At 37.4% G+C, this 25,909-nt stretch overlaps 2 long non-coding RNA genes across 3 annotated transcripts in view; one reads left to right on the top strand and one right to left on the bottom strand.

Annotated features, from left to right (window-relative positions):
* The window catches only part of LOC311435080, a 49,149-nt gene that overhangs the window by 338 nt on the left and 22,902 nt on the right, over window positions 1–25,909 (bottom strand). The window contains exon 2 of the long non-coding RNA XR_014691916.1: window positions 4,399–4,630. This is a non-coding gene — a long non-coding RNA (uncharacterized lncRNA). The remainder of the gene's footprint in view (window positions 1–4,398; window positions 4,631–25,909) is intronic.
* Window positions 10,566–17,020, top strand: LOC311435079. 2 transcript variants are annotated; one of them, XR_014691914.1, is made up of 3 exons: window positions 10,566–10,695; window positions 16,310–16,372; window positions 16,678–17,020. It is a non-coding gene; the product is annotated as an uncharacterized lncRNA (long non-coding RNA). The 2 variants fall into 2 exon arrangements; XR_014691915.1 differs by having other exon boundaries at window positions 16,269–16,372.

Genomic DNA, 25,909 nt, shown 5'->3' with positions numbered 1-25,909 from the left:
AGACTGAGATCACTGCCCTACCTGTGGATTGCTGCTCACTTAGACCTGCCAGCAAAACTATGGTCCCAAACAGATTATGTAAAAATGGTTGAAACAGCAATCACTGTTGATACAAATGTCACAGTGTAACTGTGTTTTTACTTTGTCATTTTAACGATGGGTAACCACTCCTGGAGTTTTTCTAGCTGATATGATATGTGATATGATTTTTCTGAGGAAGCTATTGAGCAGCAAGAACAAGATAGAAATGACTTTATCTTATTTTGACTAATTTGTGACCAAAAAGCACATCTAAATGTAGCTTCATACTTCATCAGATCCTGCTCACACATTGGTTATGTATTAGTATAACAACATTGCTTAACAGTGTGATTTTTTCTAATTATGTAGTTATAGGGAAACAACTCCCTTTATGGATGTCATTACATCAATGCAAAAGTGCCTCATACTAAGACAGATGGCAGAGCTATATGAACACACCACAAGGCAAGAGGGCCTGGATTTACAGCACATTCACTGCTATGTGTTACCTGTCCTTTCATCTCTCAGAAGTCATGAGATATTTGTTGAAAGTCTGAAAAAGTTTCTTTCTTAAGCAAACAATCACTGATATCTTATATATTCATACATGTATGATTAAAATAATGAGATTAATACATACGCTACAGAGATGAAATCTCATACATCCCTCTCCCACCTCCTCTTTTTTTTTTTTTTCCTCCTACAGTGGAACTCCAAATAAAAATATAAATTGATTTCTCACAAAGTATTTTAAAAATGTTTTTGAATTTCTATGAAAAGTACATCTGACATTCTCTCCCTCTTTCAAAATAAACAAACAAATAAATAAATAAAAAGGAATTTGCAGAACACTATTTTTTTGTAAACTGAAAAACACATAAAACACATTAACAGAAAATTGATGACCAATTTAAAAACATTTAGTCTGATCCCATTTTGAAATATCTATCATGATTACAATGGATTAAACATACAAAACTAGCTGCACTTTTTCATTCAGACAGAGTCATCTTTTTCCAGATTTGTTTTCATCAACCATCATTATCATATGTAAGCAAATAAAAGTAGGAAGACTGAGTTAACAAAACCTGCATCACAGTTTAATTGCCACCACAAAATTACTGGCAACTTTAATATTAAACTTCTGATTCTATAGAAGGTAGAGTCTTATCTGCGTCATATAGAAAAAAATGTGAAACTAATATGTCTATGCTCTCCAGAGTATTAGTAGCAGCTTGTTTTATGAATCATTACTGTCCTTTCCAAATTACTGAGGAAGAAACAGTACCCTGCTTGATAAAAGTGGCATTTTAAAATCATGATAAAGAAATATAAGACTTTAACTATAAAAGCTTCTTTTTCCTAGCTTCCTTAGGGATATTTATTTGAGCTATGTTTGCAGTAAAGTCAAGTCCTAGTTGAGACAGAAAATCTATCCTAAAGCAAAGGTTTGTTCATGTTATCCTGGAGCTGTCTCCATATATGCATACTAAACTATCTAAAATTTATCTATTTGTCTATTTATTTATTTATTTATGTATTTTTGACAGAACACTGCAGAGTAGGAATCTGGACTGCCACCAATGGCCACATTTGCTCCCAGTAATCCAAATCCTATCTTGACTACCTAATTTTTCAGCACCATCCCTCGAGTCTGACTAAATGACAGCTCTGATGTTAATGTGAAATACCTTAAAACAGAAAAATAAATAGAGTTGGTTTCCCTTCCCTTCCTTTCCCTTCCCTTTCCTTCCCTGGGCAAAAAATAGAATACAGAAGGTTCTGTCTGACCATCAGGAAGGTATTTCACATGGGTGAAATACCTTAAAAAAAAAAAAAGGCAGAGTTTTCCCAGAGAGGTTGAAGAGTTTTTCTCCTTGGAGATCTTCAAAAGCTACCTGGACATGGGCCTCAGCACCCTGCTGTACTTGAGAAGGGTGGTTGGACCAGATGATTTTGGAAGATTGCTTACAAACTTAACCAATTTGCATGATTCTGTGAATGTGCGCAGAGAAGGTCAACAAAGCTGGTAGGAGAGCAAGGCTTCATTAGCAAAGCAGGACTTCATTAAATGTAAAGGTAAGGAATCAACCCTAAATGTTTGTTCCCTGCCTCCCTGTACCACCACCACCACCACCACCACCACCATCACCATCACCATCACCATCATCATCACCACCATCATCATCATCATCACCACCACCACCACCACCACCACCACCACCCCCCAATTTCTTCTTTTCCCCAGCTTTTATTGCTGAACTTGACATTATATGACATGGAATAGCCCTTTGATTAATTGAGGTCAGATGTCCTCACTTGTGCACTTCCAGCCTCCTCACTGGTGGGGCAGTGTGAGAAACAGAAGAGGATTTGACACTGCATAAGCACTGTTCAGCAACAGCTGAAACTTTGCTTTGCTATCAACACTGTTTTGGTCACAAATCCAAAACACAGCACCATACAACCTTTTATGAAAAAAATTAACTTCATCCCAGACAGACCCAGTCCAGTTGAGCATTTACTTAGCATTCTCTCTATGTCTATTTGTTTGTCTCTAAGAATGGTATTGAGCTGCTCCCTGTAAAAGAATATTATATCTTCTGTTTTCAGTAAGATGAGAGGTTAGATTGGCTCAAATTAAAATGAGAGTTGAAATTATTAGGAAACAAAGACCTTTAGCAGCTCTTTGTTTAACAGTTAATCAAAAGTTTCCTCTTTCTCATCCTCTGCTGAGGCTTTGTCATTATAATTAATAAATGGGAAATGACTGAGTGACATATATATTGTCATTGTTTAGCCTTTTGAAATATTGAGTGATCAATTTGGCTCTTCATGTTACCTTTTTTTTTTTTTTTGTGAACATGGCTGTCAAAAAATGGAATGTTTTGATAACAGCCTTACAAATTTTTAAATGAAAATAGTTTTGTTGTAAAGTTTTTTTTTTTTTTTAATTATTTTTAAAGAAAGGGTAATTGATAATGAGAAAGGGCTTAACTCAGAAAACATTGGCTAGATTTAATGGCATTTTAAATATAGTTGTAATTTTGTGGATTAAAAAAAAATGCCAGAAAATTTGAAAGACATATAAACTGTCACAAATGTCCACGATGTGGTATCTCAGTCAATTCAGAGTTTTGTCAAATATCTTCAGAAAAATTTTGCTTGAGAATGTGAAACAGATTAAAATTCAGTCTGAAGCTGATAGCCTTGTTCAGCTGATATCGCATAAATAGCTTTTTCTCATTTGTGGGAACACATTTGTGGACAACCTTATTTTAATTTAGATATAACATAATGATACAGTTGAAAACTGTCATGTATAGAGATATAGGCAAAAATATAGACAGTCAGGCAGGTCGAGGTAGCTTTTCAGTGTGGGAAACCTCTGCTGTCTCTGAGCTGACAACAGAACTAGGTTGCATGGTTCACAGCCAAGAACTGGGGCAAAAGACTTTTGAACCACAACTCCCTGTGGACTATGCAAAGTCACAGACGGTGATGTTTGAAGCTGAGTTGGCGCATAGGAAATATCTCACTAGAAAACAAAATACTTCACATTGTACAGATGTTTTGCTAAGATTTTCTGTATTTTTCCTTGTCATCATCTTTCAGGCAAAAATAAACAAAAAGCTGTAAGTGCTGGAATGATGGAATTTTGTCAAGGAAAGGTATTCCTGTTTTTACTTAGGTCTACCTCTTTTTATCTAAAAAAAAAAAAAAATCCTCCGAAGGAAGCCAAATACTTACCTTGTTCCTTGCCATTACTCTTTATTATAATGAGGTTTCCCCACAACTAGACAAAAACAAACAAACAAACAAACAAACAAAAAAAAACACCTCTCATGTACTGCACTTTACCTATATTTACATATATATATTTACCATATATATACATGTATATATTTACTGTGTTATATGATATATACATGCTGATAAGCACTAGATTTTTCTCTATTTCAGGCATTATTAAAGTGCTGAACAGTTGTTTCCCAGAACTGAGCAGTTGCCACAGATAATAGCTAGTGCTCTAATAGTATAAAAGATGCATCAGGGGTTTAACTGGGGTTGTCTCCTGATATTGGTTTCTGCAAGAATTGCATATGAACAATAGTCTTGCTCCTCCTTATCTTTTGCCTTCATTGATTGTCTGCTATTTGCACTGCTGTGATCTCTTTGCTAATGCCCAGGAGTTACATACAAGTTGCTGCACTAGGTTTTAGTGGGCTGAGGTGTGCTTGGAGTGCATGTTTTTGGACCTTTAAATTCCAAGATCTATATGATTTCTGATTGCTTCCTCACTACAGTTTTCTATCTCTCTGTGTTTGAAGTAACAGACCATAGACAAATATCTTTGTTTAAAGCTACAGCCATTACCTGTCCCAACTTGGATGATGTAATAAACGTATGTGATGGCAAGGAACTGTCTTCAATGATCTAGGTGCTTTCTTCCAGGTTCCAGTATCTCAAGGCAGCATTTTAGACCTTCATTTCCTGATATTGGATTTTAAGCAGATTTCATTTCTTCACTATTCTTCTTTCTCCTCTTACATCCAGCTTAGTCCCAGCGAAATGTTGCTCTTCAGCAGCCTGTTGCCTTTGTCTTGCCCTGTAGGGGAATATGTTCTTAGGAAACATATTTGGAAAGCAGGTATTAGTTTAAAAATGGCAACTAACCTTAGATTTTTAATTTTTCTTTCCACTTTTATTTTTCTCTTTATTCTGATTCTACCAGAAAAGCAAAAAGCACTCCATGGAAAGGTCTTAAAAGAAAAAAAAAGCTTTGCTATCAGAGCTGGAAAGACTTGGAGCCATCTAGATGCTCAGCGTAAGTGTAGTCTTTATTTGAATTTTCGTATTGAGAACATTCTGCTCTATATTATGTGTCCTGTTTTGGACCATTCAGAGTTTGCATATTAGTAGGCAGCAAAGATCTTGGAAGTCATGAAGTGATATTTTATATTCTGCCTCCATGCTTATTTTCTACTGATCCGAACTGTTTTCCCTTGTTTTCTACAGTTCTCAACCTTCAATTAGGTTGTTTCCATTGAGACATTTTAAATGCTCTTCTTACCATACCAAAATCTTGTTTGTACACAAATGACACAGATGATGCCAGAAGTTGTGTTCAATACTTGTTTGTTTTTTTTTTTTCCTTTTTTTTTTTTTTTCTTTGAAATATAATCAATCCCAAGGACCAAAATTCCAACAATTTTATATCATTTTCAAAATAATTAACTAGACATCTGCCACTCAGTTAAAAGGCAGATTTTATCCTAGCAAACCATTGTGTGTTAATTTTTATGTCTGTAAAATAAATCATGCAACACAGTTTACAGATGGCTTCACTTTATTAATACTCACTAGTTGAGATTTAAACCAGTGTTGTCTTTTAACTTAATAGTTCAGTAGCATTCACTTTTAAAAGAAAATAATGATGAAACTTGACAAAGCGATAAATGTAAAACAGAAAAAGCTGTTTTTCATAAGCTTTATCTTTACTGACTAAAAGACAATTTTAACTTTTACTATCACAGATTGATGTTAGAAACTGAAGTATTTGCCTTAAGCTGGAGTAATAAATTATGAATTTGTGGCCTCATTTAACGTTGTGGTAGCCCTGGCTGAAGCACTCCCTTAGGAGAAATGTCATTTTTTTGTCAACACATACAGAGCAATAAAAATATGCACCCTGGTGTTCCCAACATTTTCTATAGTATGGAAGCTGTGTGGCATAATTTATAAAGTGCACTCTAAGATTACAAAGCTATTTTTGAAATTGCTGCATTGAAAATAATTAATAGAGAACCTGATACGTATTCATTTGTTTAATAAGCTCTCAAATTAAAACCAATACAGAACAAAACAAAAGAAAAAATAAACTTTACCTGAAAATGAGAGTAAATAAGCATCAGTAAGATCAATAACCAGACTAAGACTGCCTGATCATAGCTTTTATTTTATCAGCTTAATCAGGGATCAGTTCTTAAAGATGCTGGTTTTCCTGGCCCTGATTCAATGAATCAGAATCACAGACATAACTACAAACAAGAGAACAATCCTTTCAAATATAATTGAACTAAACATTTGCTTCATACTGGACTTCTCAGGACAGAGCCAGAGCATATATCTCTATCTCTACCTACCTACCTACCTACCTATCTATCTATCTATCTATTTATATATGGATTGATACATTTTGCAGTTACTTTTCAGGAAGAGTATAGGAACCTGTGTTGGGTCTGGATGGAGTCACCTTTTCCTGCAGCAGCCCACACAGTGCTGTGCTCTGCATTCGTAACTGGAACAGCACTGATATCACTCCAGTGTTGTGTCTATTGCTGCATAGTGCTGGCACAGCATCAGGACACCTTCCTAGCCCCCAAGAGCCAGCAGGCTGGGGGTGGGCAAGTGATGGGGAGGGGACATTGCCAGGGCAGCTGACCTAAACCAATCAAAGGGATATTCCATAATACCTGATGTCACACTCAGCAGTAAAAAGGAAGACTGTCGTAGGGGAGGGGGCTGTTCCTCCTGAACAACCACTACACGTTTTGAGGCCCTGCTTCCCAGGACGTGGCCAAACATCGCTCATTGATGGGAAGTAGAGAATATTATTTTTACCCTCTCTCTGTGCTTCCACACAGACTTATTGTTCCTTTTGTTTCATTTTCTCCCCATTCCCTTTCCCTTTAATTGAACCTTTGTCACCCCAAACCTTGAGTTCTCTGTGTTGTATTTTCTCCCCCTTCCTCTTTGAGGAAGGTGCTGCACACTGGGAATGTTCCTTGTCCAGTTCAGACCCTCAGGCCTTCTCATCTTTCTAGTTTTCTCTGTTGATCCAGTAATCAGTTTGGGCTATGGAAAAATGTTACCTGCCCCTCTGCAAAACAAACAAACAAACAGAAAACAAAACTGCAGTATCAGGATTTAAAAAAAAAAAACAAAAAAACAAAAAAAAAAACTATTCTATTTTTGATTTTCTGCTATTGGTGCAGTTATCTTAAAAACAACCTTTACCTGCTGCTTCTGCTATAAAATGCTGTGCATTGAATGGAATCCAAATAAACATATCAGCTATTATTCACACCCTTCATTATTTTGGTTTAAATCTCTGTTAAATCTCTGTGCTGACACTATTATTTCAGTCTAAGTGCTCTACTTTGATATAGCTTAAAGTTGATTTCTTTCCAATTTTTCTAAATTTATATAAAGACACTCTTAAGTTGAAATAAGAGTGTCCGTACAAAGCTTCAGCCGAAAATTGGAAAGGCTGCAAATTACTATTGAGATTGTTATTACAGTTCTGCTCATGGTGTAGATAAACGCAAAATCATTAAAGTAAGTGTTAGTGATGAATAAGCACAAGAGAAAAATACATCTGACTGAGGCTTCACATTTTGCATTTTGTTCTGCAATACCTCATTGGAGCTTTCCATCTATGGTTAGCACTAGTAAATTGCATCAGATTTCATCACATACTGATTTCTTTGAAAAAGTTAGATGCAGTTACTGATAAACTACTTTGTTCCCCTTGTTATAAAAAATAACTTGTTATTTTCTCTTGTTATAAAAAATGCACTGATATAAAAAATAACAAAGATTTTGGGTGGAGTCATTCCTTATTGAATGTTATGGCCCTCAAATATTACACATAGATTTGATGATAATTTGAGTCCACACGGAGTAAGACTGGGCATGTTTTATACTCCCAGAACAGTTTTGTCCTTTGAAGAACCGCTAGCTGCTTTTTCTCATGACATTTATAAATGTTTATTTAGGAAACTGGCTAACCTTTAGTATTGGAGTTCTTCTGTTTCCAATACAATGCTTTCTAGTGAGGGACAGACCAAAAGTAAAATGATTAGTCCTGCTATGATGTTAATTTAACCTAATTGCAACAAACGTTCAATTTATTTTTCCTTTGCCAGATCTTATTTCCAATATATTATTAGAATTTTAACCACTGATTTTGGTTAGTCCAGGGTTTATCTGTGGGTAAAGATTCCCTAAGATTTCTTTGTGTGGATAAAGAGAACAAAAATCTTCTTAGATTTTGAATTTCAGAGTTGGATTCTGAGCTCAGAATCAATGAGGAGGTGGTGTGAATTTCATGCTATTTCAAGTAGAGTATCATGGATACAGCAGTCAATGAAGCTGATCAGAAACAGCATTAGACTTGCCTATAAAGATAAATGAGGAAATATACTGAATGGTGGGTGCCCCTGAACAGTGTCAGAAGAAAATAAGTTAAAAGGCAAAAATGCTTTTATATTAGAATAAAAAACTCATAAAAGTTTAAAAAGGAAAATATAAAAGAAGACAAAACAGTTAGAGAAATAATCCAGAGACCCAGTGGGGAATATCAAGGTAGGATATTAAATTGGGTTTAGAAAACTGTACTTATAAGATTATGTGAAGGCAGAGATTTGAGGATCAAAAGAAATAGAGTTAAATGGCTCAAATGCTTTCACATGATTCTAAATCGACTCAGCACGAGCAGCTTGTGACGTTCAGTCTGCCAATCTTCCCTGGATATGTGTGTTCTCTTCCTAAAGCCCTCATTGTGATCTTAGTAAAAGAAATTCACATACTAATGATGTCCCTTAGTGTACCTTATGAAACATTCAAAATGGTCTGTTATGGATATGGAGCTTAACAGGGAGCAACTAATTGTTTATGCTGGGCTAGCCTGAGGGGGTTTCATTTTAAAACTTTAATATTATAAGGCCTGAATTTCCAGGGTAAAGTTTCTCTAATAGATGGTTCTATAGCACATAGCCAGTCAGTGAAAAGCACACTGTGCATAATTTTTCATATGAAACTCTCTGTAGACTATGTGCTGTTTATTTATGAGGCTGAGGTCTGGCTATGCTAATAGCTGGGAAAAAAAATCAGACAGCCACCCTACCTGCTAGCATACTAGAATTCTTGTTGTGCCACCTTCCAAGCTGCTGTTTTATTAATGATCTTGAAACTGAAATAGTAGGGCATGAAGAAGTGTTAAAATGACTTACTGATATGTCACAGACATTTGCCAAGAAAATGAAATGCACTGAGAGGAAAAAGCACCAGGGAGGCCAATGAGGAACCAAATGTTCCATATTCTGATTTGTCTGACCTTCGCCTTCCTGAGCTCTAAAGAGAAAGTAGGCTGCCTTGCTTGTGCTGTGCAAACTTGTTATCCAAAAGCTCCATAACTATGTGGATTATGTACAGCATTTGCTTATTCACATTAAAAATAAGTTTTTTTTAAACTGAACATATCTTTTGCTTTGTTTAAAAAAAAAAAACAAAAAACATGAGCACAGATATTACATGTTCTCTCAGACCCATCAATGTTTCATGCTCATTCCCTAGCCTTTCTAATAACAAGCTCTTTAGACAAAAAATAATTAGGGAAAAAATAAGAAAAGAAAGTCATAACAGAGGAATAAACAGAAGAAATATACATAGCTATGCAGTGTCAAGCAAACAGTTGGAAACAACTTTCACATATCCTTTTGTCAGTGTAGTATTTCTAGTGTCTAATTCAAAGCTTTTATTATTTATTTATTTATTTGTTTGTTTGTTTGTTTGTTTGTTTTTCCTTCTGGATAATAATCTGCCTGTCTTATGTCACAGCACACAAGATAATCGATTTGTGTCTTTGGGGGAGTCCCTTGGTGGTGAATTGATATCCACTTTGCTAGCAGCATAGTCAGTGAAAACTTCTTCCCAGCTGGTTGTCATCCCAAAGAGCAGTGCTAGCAAAGCATTTCCTGCATCAGCTCTCTGATCTGCTCAAGCTGAGCTCAGCCAACTGGGAAGGCAGATTTCACCAGAATCTCAGTGGGGATGGAGGCATCTTAAATAGCCTAGCTGGTTCTGAGAGAGGACTTCTGTCCACAGACTTTGAACACCCACTCTCCAGAGAAATCAATAGGAAAAGTGATCATGAGAGATTTTCTCAAGTGTCTGAGCTGATGAAAGTGTCCTACCTGGAGTAATTTACAAATCAGACATAGAATTGAGAAATACACACAAGAAAAACACATAATCCTGTCAGAGAGGCTATAAAGTTTGATGGTTTTTTTTTTCATTGGAGATGAGTCTTTCCCATATTATCGGAAGGAAACAAGCAAGGCCCCGCTATCTTTATGGTTTGTGAATTACATTTTTCATGCCCTTTCTTCCAAAAGTTTCCCTACTATTTTGCTTAACTTTTGCTCAGTAGAATAACATACTTGGAGTAAGGTTAGTATTTCAGGTGAATGGGTGTCTTTATTTTGCTAGTGAATGATATAATATGTGTTTATGACTCACATATAAAATGCTTTAGGGAGTTTAATGTCTCTGTATAAATTTGATATCTGAAATTATTACGTACTATAGAGTCTGTATGGCATCCTGTAGCTGGAATGGGAGCTGTAACTCAATCTCTGATCTCTCCAGTGAATGGATATTAAAGGTACTAAATGATTATAAGTTGGTTTAGACTCTTATGTTGTTGTTTTTGTTTTGTTTTGTTTTGGCTTTGTTTTTTAATTTTCCCCAGATGGATTTGTCAAATTTGGAGGGAACTGCATTCACTTTTGGAGGCAGCAGACCTGTCTTTATCCACAGTTCTCACAGGGAATGGATGGGAGCAGTCCCAACCCATGCTGTCTTCTGATGGGCTGTGACACCAACTGGGTAGGTCTCTCTGTAGATGGGGAAGGTGAAGGCTGCATTCACAGCATCCTTGGAGAGGTTGCTAACAAGCACAAATGGTACCACTTGCTGTGTGTCTACATGTCTAACCTGATCATAGGAGCACATTTTCAATTGATTTTCAGTTTCAAGACCAAATTTTAAATTTGCCTAAATTCCTGCAAGCCTGCTTGATTGCATGAGGCTATAAAGGGTAAAAAGTCAGTGAAGAATTTAGTCATCTGTCATGGTTGATTTAAGCAAGTTTTAGACTGTTATCCTAGAGTTCAAAGGTTCACTCACGCCACCATCAAGTCCTCCATCTGTTCTCTGGCTTCTGATACTTAATTGTGTTTGGTTTCTGTTAGAGGCCCAGAATGCTTGTTAGATGCTAAAAAGGTGTAAAACATAATCCAGTACTGTCTCCAAACTAGTACCCTGGCAAGCACAAACAGTGCATCTAAGATCATGTTAGTATTGATCTTGAGTCAGATCACATTAGCACTTCCTACACTACCTGGCTAAAGCCTGCCAGGGAGTTAGCAATGCATAGAAAGACAGACCCAGGCAGTACAATCGATGGATTAATGACGTCTGTCTCCTTTGTGCAATTTTACTTCCTACATATGTCTCTTGATCGCCTTGTGCCCTCCCTGGGAATAAACTTTATAAAGATTCAGAAGATACATGACACGACTGTATAAGTATGTATATGTATAAGTATGCCTGTATAATAGCAAATACATATACATATAGAAGTATGATAATAATTAATGTCTACTTCTGTGTATGCACCTACATTCATCCATATATATAGTTTTTCTCTCCTAGGAAAGAGATTTTGCATTCTGGGTAAGTTTTGTGCTCCTACATCTTAAGCTAATATGGAAATTTTTAAGAAAAGCAGGTTATCTTTGGCAGATGGTCATGTTTACATGATACAGAGAGTTGTATAAAACAGCTTGTAAAATTTCCAGTGTACGGATGAAAAATAACTATAAACTTTCCTAGAGGATTTCTAGGTTTTTTCTTATGTCTATCTTCCTCATCAATTTAACTACAGATTATTAGCATTTCTCATTATTAAGTGGCTATATGCACCCACATTCACACACACTCATGGATGGGTTTCAAATGAGTTTCTTGCATTAACAATAAATTATCCTGTCAATTTGCTTTTTTTTTTTTTTTTTTTTACTTTAAAATTTAACACACTGTTTTCAAAAAATACCATGTTGTAGCTAAATGCTTCACTGTATGTTGCTCCATATGTTACTCTGCTATTGCCTTCAGAAACAAACCTCCATTTCCACGTGACCATACCTTCAAATATTTAGTTTAACCCTCCTATTTATTTATATTTTTTTAAAGTGGTGGTTTCTGATTGAATTACTGATACATCAAGAACATTTATTTGTGATTTATATTCTTAATTGGAAGAGATTTTTCATTAAGAAGTCTGTGTAACAGTTCATATCTCCAAATATTATCCATTTGTAAAATTAGCTGTTTGTTTTTTTGTTTGTTTGTTTGTTTTTTTCCTTATTTATTTATTTTTCCCCTACCATCTCTATTTCTCTACTTACCTCATTCTGAAGCATTTCCCTCAAGGATTTTAAGTCTGCATTATTTGACTCCCTTTACATAAGTTTTACCACCTGTTTTCATAAGCTCTTCTGAGAATCTTAATCTTGTATTTATTATTATCTGTATTACACTAACATCTACAGGACCAGATGAAACCAGAGCTGCTTTATTATTATTATTATTATTATTATTATTATTATTATTATTATTATTATTATTATTATTAGATGTACATTTCAAACATACAGTGAGGCACTAAAGAAAATAACTGACTTCCTCACACATTCAGTGAAAAGAGGAAAATACCATGAAGAAACTGGGAGATGTTTTCTTCTCCACTTGGAAGCCTTTGTGGGCCTCAAGCTCTTCCATTGACTGCTCAGATACACCTGACTGAGTGACTTAGTTTAATTTGGACTTGGACTTACACCAGAGCCTTGAGCATCAGTACAGTCTGTATGTCACTCCTTTGTCTGTGTCTTCTTTTATGTATAGCTATTGTATCCCTTAAGGGAAATGCCTAGCAGAGGTTGCTGATAGTTGACATTATATTGCTGTCCCTATCCAGGCAATAAAGGCCAAGACCCGGATCTAGAAACAAAAGGGCAACATTGCACTCAGCATGTCTATGGAGGAATTTTTCATTAAAATGTCTTTTAAAAAGCACAGGTTGGGCATTTCACTTATGAAGGCTGGATCTGACCAAAAATCAATAAATGAAAGACTAGAAAAGGAAACAGAATGGATGTGATTCACCCATAGCTGTACATCTGGTCATAGTCTAGCACAGAGCTGGCTGGACTCCCTTGCCTCCAATATGATGAGCAGTTGTTCACATTTGCCAAGCATTCGACAAAAATATATTTGGTCATTTTTTTTTCTCCTCACAGATATTTTTTTCATTTTTATTTCTTTCAAGGCTCAGTTCTTTCTTTGGGCAGAAAGAAAATGGAGCTTTTAAGGCTTTATAAGCAACATATCCAGACAACGTAGGCACCAGGGACTATTTCAGAGTGTTTCCATAAAGTTGTTAGCAAAACAACTAGGAGCCAGTGTTGTAGTAATATTCATAGCCAAAATGAAGGCCTCTGTGACTCAAAGATCCTCCTTAGAGCTGCCAAAGATGTTTTTTTCTGGCCTATAAGGAAACTGCACTGCAGTTTGGTGACTTACTCATAAATTCAAATAATAACTCTGACATGCCGCAGAGCTACTTGCGTGTTTGTTCCTCAGAAGAGCTTCATGCAAGGAAGTATGGATTCTGCCCTCAATTACGATTATGATTATCTATGGTGCCATTATATATGCAACAGATTCAGTTCCCTATCTTAGGAGAATGGGTTCCTATAAGTATAACTATAAGCCCACAAAGATGCTGAATATTTTATGAAATTGTATTTTAGTTTAGAAGTGATCTGCTAGGAATATATTGCTTTCTTCCTGCTCAACTCCCTGAACACTCTTAAAAACATGATAATGCTCCTGACAAACCTTTCAAGGCTAAGCAATTTCTTTCAAAACAGGAAATAAATTACACATTTGAAAATCGTTCACACACTTGATCTATCCTGATCAAAAACCCCATCCCTCAAGACTGGACAGGTTTTCTTCAGCAGTTTATAGTGGGTTCAAATTCTTGTTAATTTAAGAAAAATATTATAGGGCAACCATTTTTTATTATTTATGATTATTTAAAAAAACTCATTTCCCTTTTCCTACATGAGAACACTAACAGCACTCTGTTTTATGGAGATCATATTGACATTTTTGCTAACTTCATGCTCATGAGGTTAAAATTGCTGTCCATCACAATAGTATCTGAACACTTACTCTTCATGGTCCCATCCAAAAACTTGCTCCTTTCACCAGTGTACATCTACTATGGCTTGGCTCTCTCAGAAATTGTGAAGAAAGAGATTGTAAGATTTACAAAGCTATGGTATTTCACATTGGAATTTGAGCAAATTCTGTAGGCTTTAGGCTCCTTGTGCAGCCTGCTAAAATATATATGTTTTGTTACAATTGGAAGTTTGTCCGTGAACCAAAAATGCAGTATTTTAGAAAGTGAGGGGGTGCACTTAGATCAAAATGTTTCCATTTATAATGTATTCATACCTGCCACCACTGAGTACCTAAGTACAGTACTGACTATCCTGAAAATAATGAACCTGAAGAATACCTGGATCATAGTTCTGTTCAACATACAGACTGTACAATGTGTCAAGACCAAACATAATAAAATATTTGACTGCCAGGACAAATATACAATCTACAGAATATTTGAGATTGAAACATTAGTGTGTTAAATAGTGAGCAAATGTTGAGTTTGATGGTGCCTCTTGCCTTACGACCTGGCCTCACCAAAACATAAGACAAAGAAAGTGTGAATCCCAAGGGAAAGGACAAATTTAATGATAACATAAATCATTGGCTAAAGCAATGATGAAACCCTGTTCCTCAAGCTCAGCCCAGACAAAATCTCTGTCCCTCAGACCAATGTATGTTTTATTCTGAAAAGAGACTGGAAATGCCATGTACCTGCTTCCAGGCCTATTTCCCTTTCCATAAGGTTGTTTCTTACTGTGCAGTGATTGTAAGGTAATTTCCATTACTTAATGGAAACAGGAAAAGAAGATGTATTTGCTGAAGCTGAAAAACAACCAGGAGTACAGAAAATCTATTACAGCTCTGAAGAGTCCAGTTTTTAAAATGAACAGATAATATTCTAGTTCTCTGTTGTTGCTGCTGCTACCCCTCTCCCCACATTTTATTTTTTATTCTTTCCCAAAAGGTAAAAGAGTTTAACTGGGATAGTTGAATTTTACCTCTTAACTCTATCTTCACTTCTTTTTACTTTTTTTTTTTTTTTTTTAGTGGGTTTGTGGTGTTGGGGTCAGGATTACAGTTGTTGTGAATGAAAGAGAAGAGTGTTATTTTGTGTGTTCAAGTGAAATTAGAACGTGTATGCCTTTAGCAGAACTGTACATTTGTTGATTGCTGTGGTAGCACTGTTACTTAAAAACAATAACAACAACAAAAGTAAACAAAAAAATAAAACAAAATAAATAAATTTCACAGCTGTATCGGTGATATTACACCATGGAAGAATTTGTACAACCGAAACAAGAAATACATCAGTAATTATAAACAACATTGTCAGTATTCCAAAACTACAGCACACATTATGAAGAGTTTATGTCCTCATTACAACCAAATACATTGTACATAGATTAAAAGAAAGTTAGATGCAGGTTGACAAAACTGAAAGCGTTTTATGTTTAGCAATAAAATTAGATTTTTCCTACTAAATAATTTTATTTTTAAAAAGATTAGTATTTGAGAAGATTTAAAAAAATAATTAAAAAAAGAAATCATTAAGTAATCTTATAAAGATATATTAATCTTATAAAAATATGTTTGGAAATGGGTTTTGGCTTAATAGGAATTTAGAATAACATTTCAATAATACTTTTAATTAAAATATTTGGAGGGAAAAAAAGAAGAATAAAAGAAGAACTTTTTAGAAGAATCACAATAGTGCTTCTTCAAATACATTATAGAAAAATCATTTGGAGTTTTTTTTCAGTTAAAATGTTCGTGTTCTGTGGTCAACTCAAATGTAAGATTTCAGTGCCTGATACTAATTGGGATCTAAGTCTTTTCCTACTGAGTACAAGAAGGTTCTTCATGTCTGGTAAAAAAATAAAATAATAAAATAAAATAAAATAAAATAAAATAAAATAAAATAAAATAAAATAAAATAAAATAAAATAAAATAAAATAAAATTTAAATTAAAAATTGGAAGTAGTTTGGAGGTGTTGTGCAATTATGATCATATTTTTATGTTTTAAGCCTCTAGTGTAACACAGATCTACATAGATCTTACATAAGAGAAGTTCATCAGAAAAGTGTGTTTAAATCTTTTTGGTATTTTTAATGTGCATTTTAAGAGAGTTTAAAAAAATCTATATTACATTCACTTCTCTAGAACTCCAAAGCCGTTGAAAGGATTTTACTTTTACTTTCCAGATGAATGAAGTACATTTCAAACCAAAAGTAGGATGTTTAAGGAATTTCTTACTTTCTGAAAAGGTAGGATTCTAATAAATTCTTTTTCAGACATAATTATAACAAAGTTCTATAAGCAACAATTTCGGTCAGCTGGCACATTCCTCAATTTGTGTCCATCAAAAAACAGCCAAACTATGAGGAGTGATTTAGCACCTGTGCATGGGAGAAGGTTCAGAGGGCTTTTTGGTGCTGGTGGCAGTCTGGGTAGACCTGGTAGCTCAACTTCAATCAGTTATGTTATTAACAACATCTTATGCTAGGCTTTGTGTCCTTAGATATTAGAGTTTTTATACAAGAAGATAATTGTCATTATCTCTGTCTTACAGAGAATGAAAATGAAATGGCTTGCTCAAAATTACCTTGGAGATGAGGGGCAGAGTCTTTGGAGGAAATGTGATCCAGGAATTTCCAGCCTGTTAGATCAGACATCACACAGCACTTAGCCATCCTTTCAGTGCACACTGTGTGGCTTAGCCACACAGACAAGATACTGAGGTTTATAGACATCTTCAGTGGATATTCTGTATGTTTCATAAGGACAGGAACCCTCTTGGCTTCTAATTTGGAGGAGAGGAGCCTAAATTCTGATCCTGTTCTACTACTACCCACAAAGCTTAAAGCTGAAAACCTGTTTTCCAAGCTGTTACAGGTTGCTTGTGAATGCAGTGTTAGGAGGGAGCACATATCATTTCCTATAACAAAATAATGGAAAAAAAAAAAAAAAAAAAAAAAAAGCTTTGCATGGCTGGCTGCTTATTAGAGGCAAGATTAGGCTGACATTTTGAAAATAATAATAATAATAATAATAAAAATGATCAAACTACAATAAAAACAAGAGAAAATATTCTATATGCATGGCAGAAGTTTTATTTTTTAAGAAAATCTTGTGACTCAGTTTCTGATTTGTCCAAAATACCAAATCACTTAAATCTTTTTATTTTAGTATACTAAAAGTAGGTAGCACAAAGAAGTGAATAAAACTACAATTTAGGTAAATTAGATCAATCCCCTCTACTCAGCATTTTCAGCATTTTTGAGATCTTCAAAAGCCACCTGGACATTGACCTGGACACCCTGTTCTGGGTATTCCTGCTTGAGCAGGGTTGGTTGGACCAGATGACTTTCAGGGGCTGCTTTCAACCTTAACCACTCTGTGATTCAGTGAATATGATTCTGTGTTCCATGATTCTGTCATTCCATAATTTGCCTTTCACCCAGATAAGAATTGGAAGGTTAAATTAAATTATATTTTAAATATATTTTGAGAACTTAATGCAAGAAGTAATTAAATATACTGATTTCAGAAAAGTTTCATCTATGTACACTTATAGAAAGACCCCAACACAGAGAAGTCATTTTGATGTAGTATTCAGAGACTACTGTCAATTTTTTAATTGAAATTATGGTTATTATTTTCTGTATTTGAATCATTCTCTATGATGTTAAATCCTGGTGTTAAAACATTATTTTGATTGCTATAATTAATATAGGAATTAGAATACTAGTTAGGACTTGCAACCTAATTGTGTAAAAAAAAAATTAAAAAAAAAAAAAAAGAGAGAGAGCAAAAAAGATTTTTTTTCTGCAGTTCATATTGTCCTTCGTTGAATATGTATTCCCAGACAATGTTATGTATTCAAATTAAAACACTCAATGCTGAATCAGTCCAAGGTCATTATAGTTTGTCTGCTACAGTCTCCCTCAAGTTTGATGAGAGCTACATTAATGAATGCATTAGCTAAAAAAATAAAATAAAAATAATAAAAAAGAACACTGTTAAGTTCTTGTATTAGTGATGATAATTTTGCATTTGACACAGAGTTAAAAAGAATTTCTTTATTTGATGGTGTATTAATATCTGCAGTGACAAATCCTTCAGCACATACTGTAGCTGCCATTGCCTGGAGGAAAACCTAAGGACATTCTAAATAGCACTGTTGAGGGAAGTTATAAAGAAGTACTTGGTTTGGAGCTGTTAGACTGAAACTAAGCAGGAGGGTTTGATGTATTGCCAGAAGGGTTTATCTTCTCAAAAAGTTTATAATCAAACACAAAGGAAAGCCTACTGCATATATTGTTGTTCAGCGAACATGAAAAGTTGTTTTCCTTTCATTAATGCATCTCTCTTTACACTTAGCCTTATCCAAAACAGCACATTCTGTAGACATTATTAGCACTTAAAGTCCAGGATTAATTCACTTCAGTGAAAATTTAGTTCCTTTTTAAAATTATTTTTAAGCTGAGCTTGGCAGAGGCACTTGAATGGGAAGTCAGAAAAGGGAAAGTAAAAATTGATGCTGTAATAGCATCTAAACTTTCTGTCTAAATTCTAAAAGCATTTTGCACATATTATGAATCAGATCCCTAAGAAAATCTTATTTATAAAGGTAAGTATTGTCCTATCTACTCCAGGAAGAAGGTGAAATAAGGAATCAGTTACAGTTATATATAGCTATATATTTATGTTTATGTTTATATAATTCAGAGAGTTGAACTGAATTTATATCCCATTATCTCATCGCTACCCTTCAACTGAAATAAGAGGATCACACACGTGAATCTACACATGTACAAGTGTTCACACATGCAGCCCACACTTATATTGTTTGTGAATCGCCTATCATAATATTGATGTCTGCAGAACAGGTGTCTTCAACTGTAGAACTTGCTCCAAGCTTCTCTTAGAATTAATGGAGAAACAAGCATTTTAAGACATGATCCACTTAATCTTACTAGGTGTCAAGTTTAGGAAAGGAATACTCCCAAAAGTCAATTTTTCTTTATTGATACTAAAGAGAATCCAGAGAAGTAGCTCAGATGCAGAATATATAAATTTAGAAACCCCTGCCCACAGTAAGTAATAAACGTTTCATAGCATGTTTCTGTGATTTTTCATTAAAAAAATTAAAAAAATAAAAAAAATGACAAGTACATGGCTATGAATATTAAGCAACCTTTTAAGGTGCCCATTCTCAATTTTGAACACATATAAATCGATTAGGGCTATAGTTTTGAAAGATAGTCATCTAGCCTTTTAGATTAGCATTGCATGTTTTTTTACTTTTCTGCAATAAATAAGAAATGTTAAAGAGATATTAATGATTTAGGTAGAAAATCTTACAAAGGAGTGTGAGAAAGATTCAAGCTATATGAATAAGTCATTTTAGAGATATATTAGTCACAGATATTGAATGAAAGCAACTTGGCTAGGGGTATGACTTTTCCTATGGCATTAGAAATTACTGAATAACATGATGTAAATATGCACATGGGTGCAGCCTGCAGGGTTTGTTCTTAAAGGTCCATAAAATAATGTTGAATTACATATGTATGAAAAGTAACTCACCTCACACATATACCATGTTGGGCAGAAACTGAAAGATATGACGAACAGTTGGTATCTTGGTTACAGAAAAATCAAAAAACTCTCATTTTGTTGAATGTGGCGAGATTTTATATTTTGTCTTCAGTGTCATAGAGCAGGGGAAAAAAGGAAAAAAATAAACTACATAGTTTTCTCATTGGTTTGAGTGTCATGAGATTAAAAAAGACACAAATTTGATAATTAAAAGGAGAGAAAGAATGAGTAGGGGATGTGTGAGTAGGGGACACAAAACTAAAATGGCAAAATCTGCAAAGTGGGTATAAGCACATACATAGGACAAATATCAAACAATAAATCAGTAATATAATTCAGCATTTTCCTCTCAGTGTTTTCTACTACAGCCTACCTGTTTTATACAGCACAGACCACAGCCAGTACTGAACAAGATTTACTTTAAAGAATCTTAATAGAATATAGAGATAGTGGCATGAAGAAAAGGAAAAAGAAGCTTCAAGCTGAATATCAAGCCAAACTTTCAGTGACTGAAATCTATTCAAACATGCAATAGTGTAGTGATCAGAAACATGTGTCAAAATAACACCAGGAATGGTACTTCTGGGAGCACTCCAGTATTGGCAGTTATATTGCTTTATGACCTTCCATTCTTAGTATATATGATGTTATGATAGCTTTTCAAAAAGTTAGCTTTTTCTCCCTGGCCCTTTTCTAGTCTGTGCTGCTGTCTAATGTGGTACAGGAGCTAGCAGACTTCTTGGAAAGGACAGAACATGTACATTTGAAAAGTCACTATTTTTCACCCAGCACTATCATCCTAAATGGATGGAAATATTTGTTTGCAGAGAATACAATTTGCCTAAATCTGCTGCAGTTCTTCCGTGTGACCTCATGCATGTTATTGTTGTCCAGGACCATGCCCATACCTTCATCCACCACCACGGCTGGCACCAGAGTATATATGTTCCAGGTTCCCAGAGACTCCTGTGTTAGATGCCGTGGCTCCGTATCTGGTTTACGCAGATTACTGAACCTACCAAAATGATTTCCTCAAGTGAATTGCTGCCCAATGAAATACAGAGGTCTGAGTTAGGTACTAATTTGCTGGATGAAGTATTCCTTCTCGTTGAAATGCATTTCCTTCCATTTGTGTTTCATAGCCCAGTTTCCCAGTTTGGAGGTAACCCTGCTCTCAGAGCTCAAGGAGGGATTTTAAAATACAGTTTTCTTTACATATTAGAGCAGCACTGAGAACACCAACCTTATTATACTCTCCTTTTTTAAATGGGCACTTGTAAGAAAAGACTGGAAGTTCTATTACTTCTTTCTGCTGCTTCCCTGCATAAAACCACAAAGAATGTATATAGGGAGAAAACAAAACAAAACAAAAAAAACAAATAAACGCTTCATTTTAACTCTTCCATGATCTGTTTTCTGTGTATGATGTAAATTCTAAGGGACTGAGAATTTCTGTAATACTTTAGTACTGTGGTGGTTTTACCGTGCTGGGCAGCTAAACCCCACAACCGCTCTCTCACTCCCCCTCCTTTAGATAAGGAGGGGGAGAAGTAAAGCAAAGAACAACTCACGGGTTGAGATAAGGATAATTTAATTAAAGGGAAATAATTATAATAATTAAATAAAGACTACCATGAACTAAACAATTTAACTAAGGGGAAATAAAAGGGAAAGGGGAAAAAGGGAGGAAAACAAACAAACAAAATAAATGAAAGCTATATGGAAGTGCAGAGGAAAGAAATTACTCTCTACTTCCCACAAATGAGCGATGATTGACCACGTCCTTGAAGCAAGGCCTCAACGCACGCAGCCGGTGTTCGAGAGGAGGACCGATGTCTTCTCAACGAGAGCCCACCCCTCCCCTCTTCTTCCTGTTTCCACCTTTTATTGCTGAGTGTGACACCACATGGTATGGAATATCCCTTTGATTGGTTTAGGTCAGCTGCCCTAGTGATGTTTCTCTCCTCACTTTTTTGCCCACCCCCTAGGAGGGTTAGAGAAAGGCCCAATGCTGTGCCACTGCTGCTCAGCAGTAGACACAACACTGGTGTGATAACACTGCTGTTCCAGCTACAAGTACAGAGTACGGCACTGAATGGGCTGCTGCCGGGAAAGTTAACATTCCAGCCAGACCCAGTACAACCTCCACCCCTTATTCCATAACATTTGTGTCACACTCAGATCCCCATACTTTAGCATACAAGCATTCTCATCATTATCCCTTGTCCTTTAACAGGACAAGGATTTAACAGGACAGGATTAATAGGCAGGTGTATCTTTTCATTCCATAGGTCTTTCTTGGAAAATGTTCGTAAGAACTGTTGATGATTAGGTCTTCATCTGCCAAAGTGGCCACTCAAGGCAGGCGGAGTTGGATGTCTGGACACCAGCACCAGCTTGGTTCAAGTCCTTGTTGCACTGCCCGGCTCCTTGCAAAGTTGACCTGTCGTTGATCCTACAGCATCTTCCTACAACATATAACTTAGATTATAGATTAGTTTTCTCTCAATGTCAAATCTCCTTGAGGCACACACTTGATATCCCCATTCTTTTGCATGACCCACCAGGTATACCCTGGTCCTTGGGCGAAGACAATCCCACGAGTGGGTTTGCCTTTTCCCGAGCCAGGAGCAACCCACACTGCCTTCCCCATCCACCTTCCTATATGCACTACAGGAACCTTAGCTCCTTTCACAGTGTGTAGGGGTTTTGTTTCGGCAGGACCAGCACGGCTGTCAGACCCCCTATTGTTAACTAGCCAAGTGGCTTCTGGTAGATTTGTGTCCCATTGTTTCCACGTCCCAGCACCTAATGCTCGTAACATAGTCTTTAACAGTCCATTGTACCTCTCAACCTTCCCAGAGGCTTGTGGGTGGTAAGGGATGTGGTACACCCACTCAATACCATGCCTCTTTGCCCAGGAGGTAACAAGATTGTTTCGGAAATGACTCCCATTGTCAGACTCAATTCTCTCTGGTGTACCATGACGCCACAATACTTGTCTTTCCAGGCCCAAGATAGTGTTTCGGGCTGTGGCATGGTTTACAGGGTATGTTTCCAGCCACCCAGTAGTTGCTTCTACCATGGTGAGTATGTACCGTTTGCCTTGGCGAGTTTTTGGGAGTGGTCCGATATAGTCAATTTGCCAGGCCTCACCATATTGAAACCCTAACCATCTCCCCCTGTTCCAGGGAGATTTTACCTTCATGGCTTTCTTGATTGCAGCACAGGTCTCACACTCATGGGTAACCTGTGTGATGGCCTCAATGGTCAAGTCCACCCCTCGATCATGAGCCCATCTGTAAGTGGCATCTCTCCCCAGATGTCCTGATGTTTCATGGGCCCATCGAGCTACAAACAGCTCACCCTTACGTTCCCAGTCTAGGTCCACCTGAGCCACTTCAATTTTCGAAGCTCGATCCACTTCTTTGTTGTTCTGATGTTCTTCAGTAGTGCGACTCTTGGGCATGTGGGCATCTACATGACGTACTTTAACATCCAGGTTTTCTACCCGGGCAGCAATATCTTGCCACAGGGTAGCAGCCCAGATAGGCTTACCTCTGCGCTGCCAGTTGCTCTCTTTCCATTGCTGCAACCACCCCCACAGAGCATTTGCCACCATCCATGAGTCAGTATAAAGATACAATACTGGCCAATTTTCTCTTTCGGCGATATCTAGGGCTAGTTGTATGGCTTTTACTTCTGCATACTGACTCGACTCACCTTCCCCTTCCATGGCTTCCACAACTCGTCGTATGGGATTCCACACAGCAGCTTTCCATTTCCGATGGCTCCCTATCACACGGCAGGATCCGTCAGTAAACAACGCATACTGCTTTCTGTCTTCTGGCAACTCATTGTATGGTGGTGCCTCTTCAGCACGGGTTACCTCCTCTGTTGGCACTCCGAAATCTCTGCCTTCCGGCCAGTCCATAATCTCTTCCAGGATTCCTGGGCGATTGGGTTTTCCCATTCGAGCCCGCTGTGTAATTAACGCTATCCACTTACTCCATGTAGCATCAGTTGCATGGTGTGTAGTGGGAATTTTCTCTTTGAACATCCAATGTAACACAGGTAGCCGCGGTGCCAAGAGGAGCTGTGCCTCTGTACCCACAACTTCTGAAGCAGCTCGAACACCCTCATATGCTGTGAGTATTTCCTTTTCAGTTGGGGTGTAATTGGCTTCTGATCCTCGATAGCCCCGACTCCAGAAGCCCAGAGGTCGACCTCGAGTTTCTTCTGGGGTTTTCTGCCAAAGGCTCCAGGTGAGCCCATGCTCCCCAGCTGCAGTGTACAGTATATTTTGCACAGCTGGTCCAGTACGGACAGGCCCAAGGGCTACTGCACGAGCTATTTCTTGTTTGATTTGTTCAAATGCCTGTTGTTGCTCAGGGCCCCACTCAAAATAGTTTCTCTTTCGAGTCACTCGATATAGAGGACTCACAAGCTGACTATAGCCTGGCACATGCATTCTCCAGAATCCCACGAGGCCTAGGAAAGCTTGCGTTTCCTTTTTGCTAGTTGGCGGAGACATTGCTGTTATTTTATTGATCATATCCATTGGAATATGGCGACGTCCATCCTGCCATTTTACCCCCAAGAACTGGATTTCCTGTGTAGGCCCCTTGACCTTGCTCTTTTTAATGGCAAAACCAGCTTTCAGGAGAATTTGGATTATTTTCTTCCCTTTCTCAAAAACTTCTTCTGCTGTGTTGCCCCACACGAGGATGTCGTCAATGTACTGAAGATGCTCAGGAGCTCCCCCTTGCTCCAGTGCAGACTGGATCAGTCCATGGCAAATGGTAGGGCTGTGTTTCCACCCCTGGGGCAGCCGATTCCAGGTGTATTGGATGCCCCTCCAAGTGAAAGCAAACTGCGGCCTGCATGCTGCTGCTAAAGGGATGGAGAAAAATGCATTAGCAATATCAATTGTGGCATACCACTTGGCTGCCTTTGACTCTAGTTCGTACTGAAGTTCTAGCATGTCTGGCACTGCAGCACTCAGTGGTGGCGTGACTTCATTCAGGCCTCGATAGTCCACTGTTAGCCTCCACTCGCCATTAGACTTTCGTACTGGCCATATAGGACTATTAAAGGGTGAGCGAGTCTTGCTGATTACTCCCTGACTCTCCAGTCGGTGAACCAACTCATGGATGGGAATCAGGGAGTCTCGGTTGGTGCGATATTGCCGTCGGTGCACCGTTGTGGTAGCAATTGGTACCTGTTGTTCTTCAACCTTCAGCAATCCTACAACAGAAGGGTCTTCTGAAAGGCCAGGCAGGGTAGACAGCTGCCTAATTTTCTCTGTGCTCAAAGCAGCTATGCCAAAAGCCCACCGGTATCCTTTTGGATCCTTGAAGTACCCTCTCTTGAGATAGTCTATGCCAAGGATGCACGGAGCCTCTGGGCCAGTCACAATGGGATGCTTTTGCCACTCATTCCCAGTTAGACTCACTTCAGCTTCCAGTACAGATAGTTGTTGGGATCCCCCTGTCACTCCAGAGATACAGGTGAGTTCTGTCCCTTGGTAGCCTGATGGCATTATGGTACATTGTGCGCCAGTGTCCACTAAAGCTTTGTATTCCTGTGGTTCTGATGTTCCAGGCCATCGGATCCACACAGTCCAATAAATCCGGTTATCCCTCTCCTCTACCTGGCCAGAGGCAGGGCCCCTCTAGTCCTGGCTGGAGCGTCTGCCACTTAATTCTTGCAAATGCACAAATTCTGGCAAATGAGAGGTAGAGGTCCCTTCATCGTGGTCAAGAATAACATCAGCTCTTCTACTGCCTCTGGGGTACTGCCCAGTAGAAACTGGAGCAGCATTTCTCTTAGGAGCCCCTCTTCTTGCTGCTGTATTTCCTTTCAGTTCACGTACCCAAGCAGCTAGGGTTGAAGTAGGTACACCATCCCATTTCCTCATATCTTCCCCATGGTCACGCAGATAAAACCACAAGGTGCCACGTGGTGTACGTCTCGGGTACTCTCTCTCTTGAGCAGGCGAATGCTGATTCTTAGTGGCTGAAGTATCACTCTGTCTAGATGAGGGGGAATATACTTTCTCCACAAGCTTGTCAAGTCCTTTAGACAATTTCTCCACAGCTGAGACACAGGACTGTAGCGGAGCAGAGAGATTGTCTTCATATTTTTGAAGTTGGCAGGAGACATCATACATTGTTGGTCCCATCCCCTCATCCCAGTGA

This window comes from Aythya ferina (genome assembly GCF_964211825.1).
Source record: "Aythya ferina genome assembly, chromosome: 3".
Taxonomy (NCBI): domain Eukaryota; kingdom Metazoa; phylum Chordata; class Aves; order Anseriformes; family Anatidae; genus Aythya; species Aythya ferina.
Note: the sequence above shows the minus strand (reverse complement) of the source record. Positions and strands in the feature narration are given on the sequence as shown.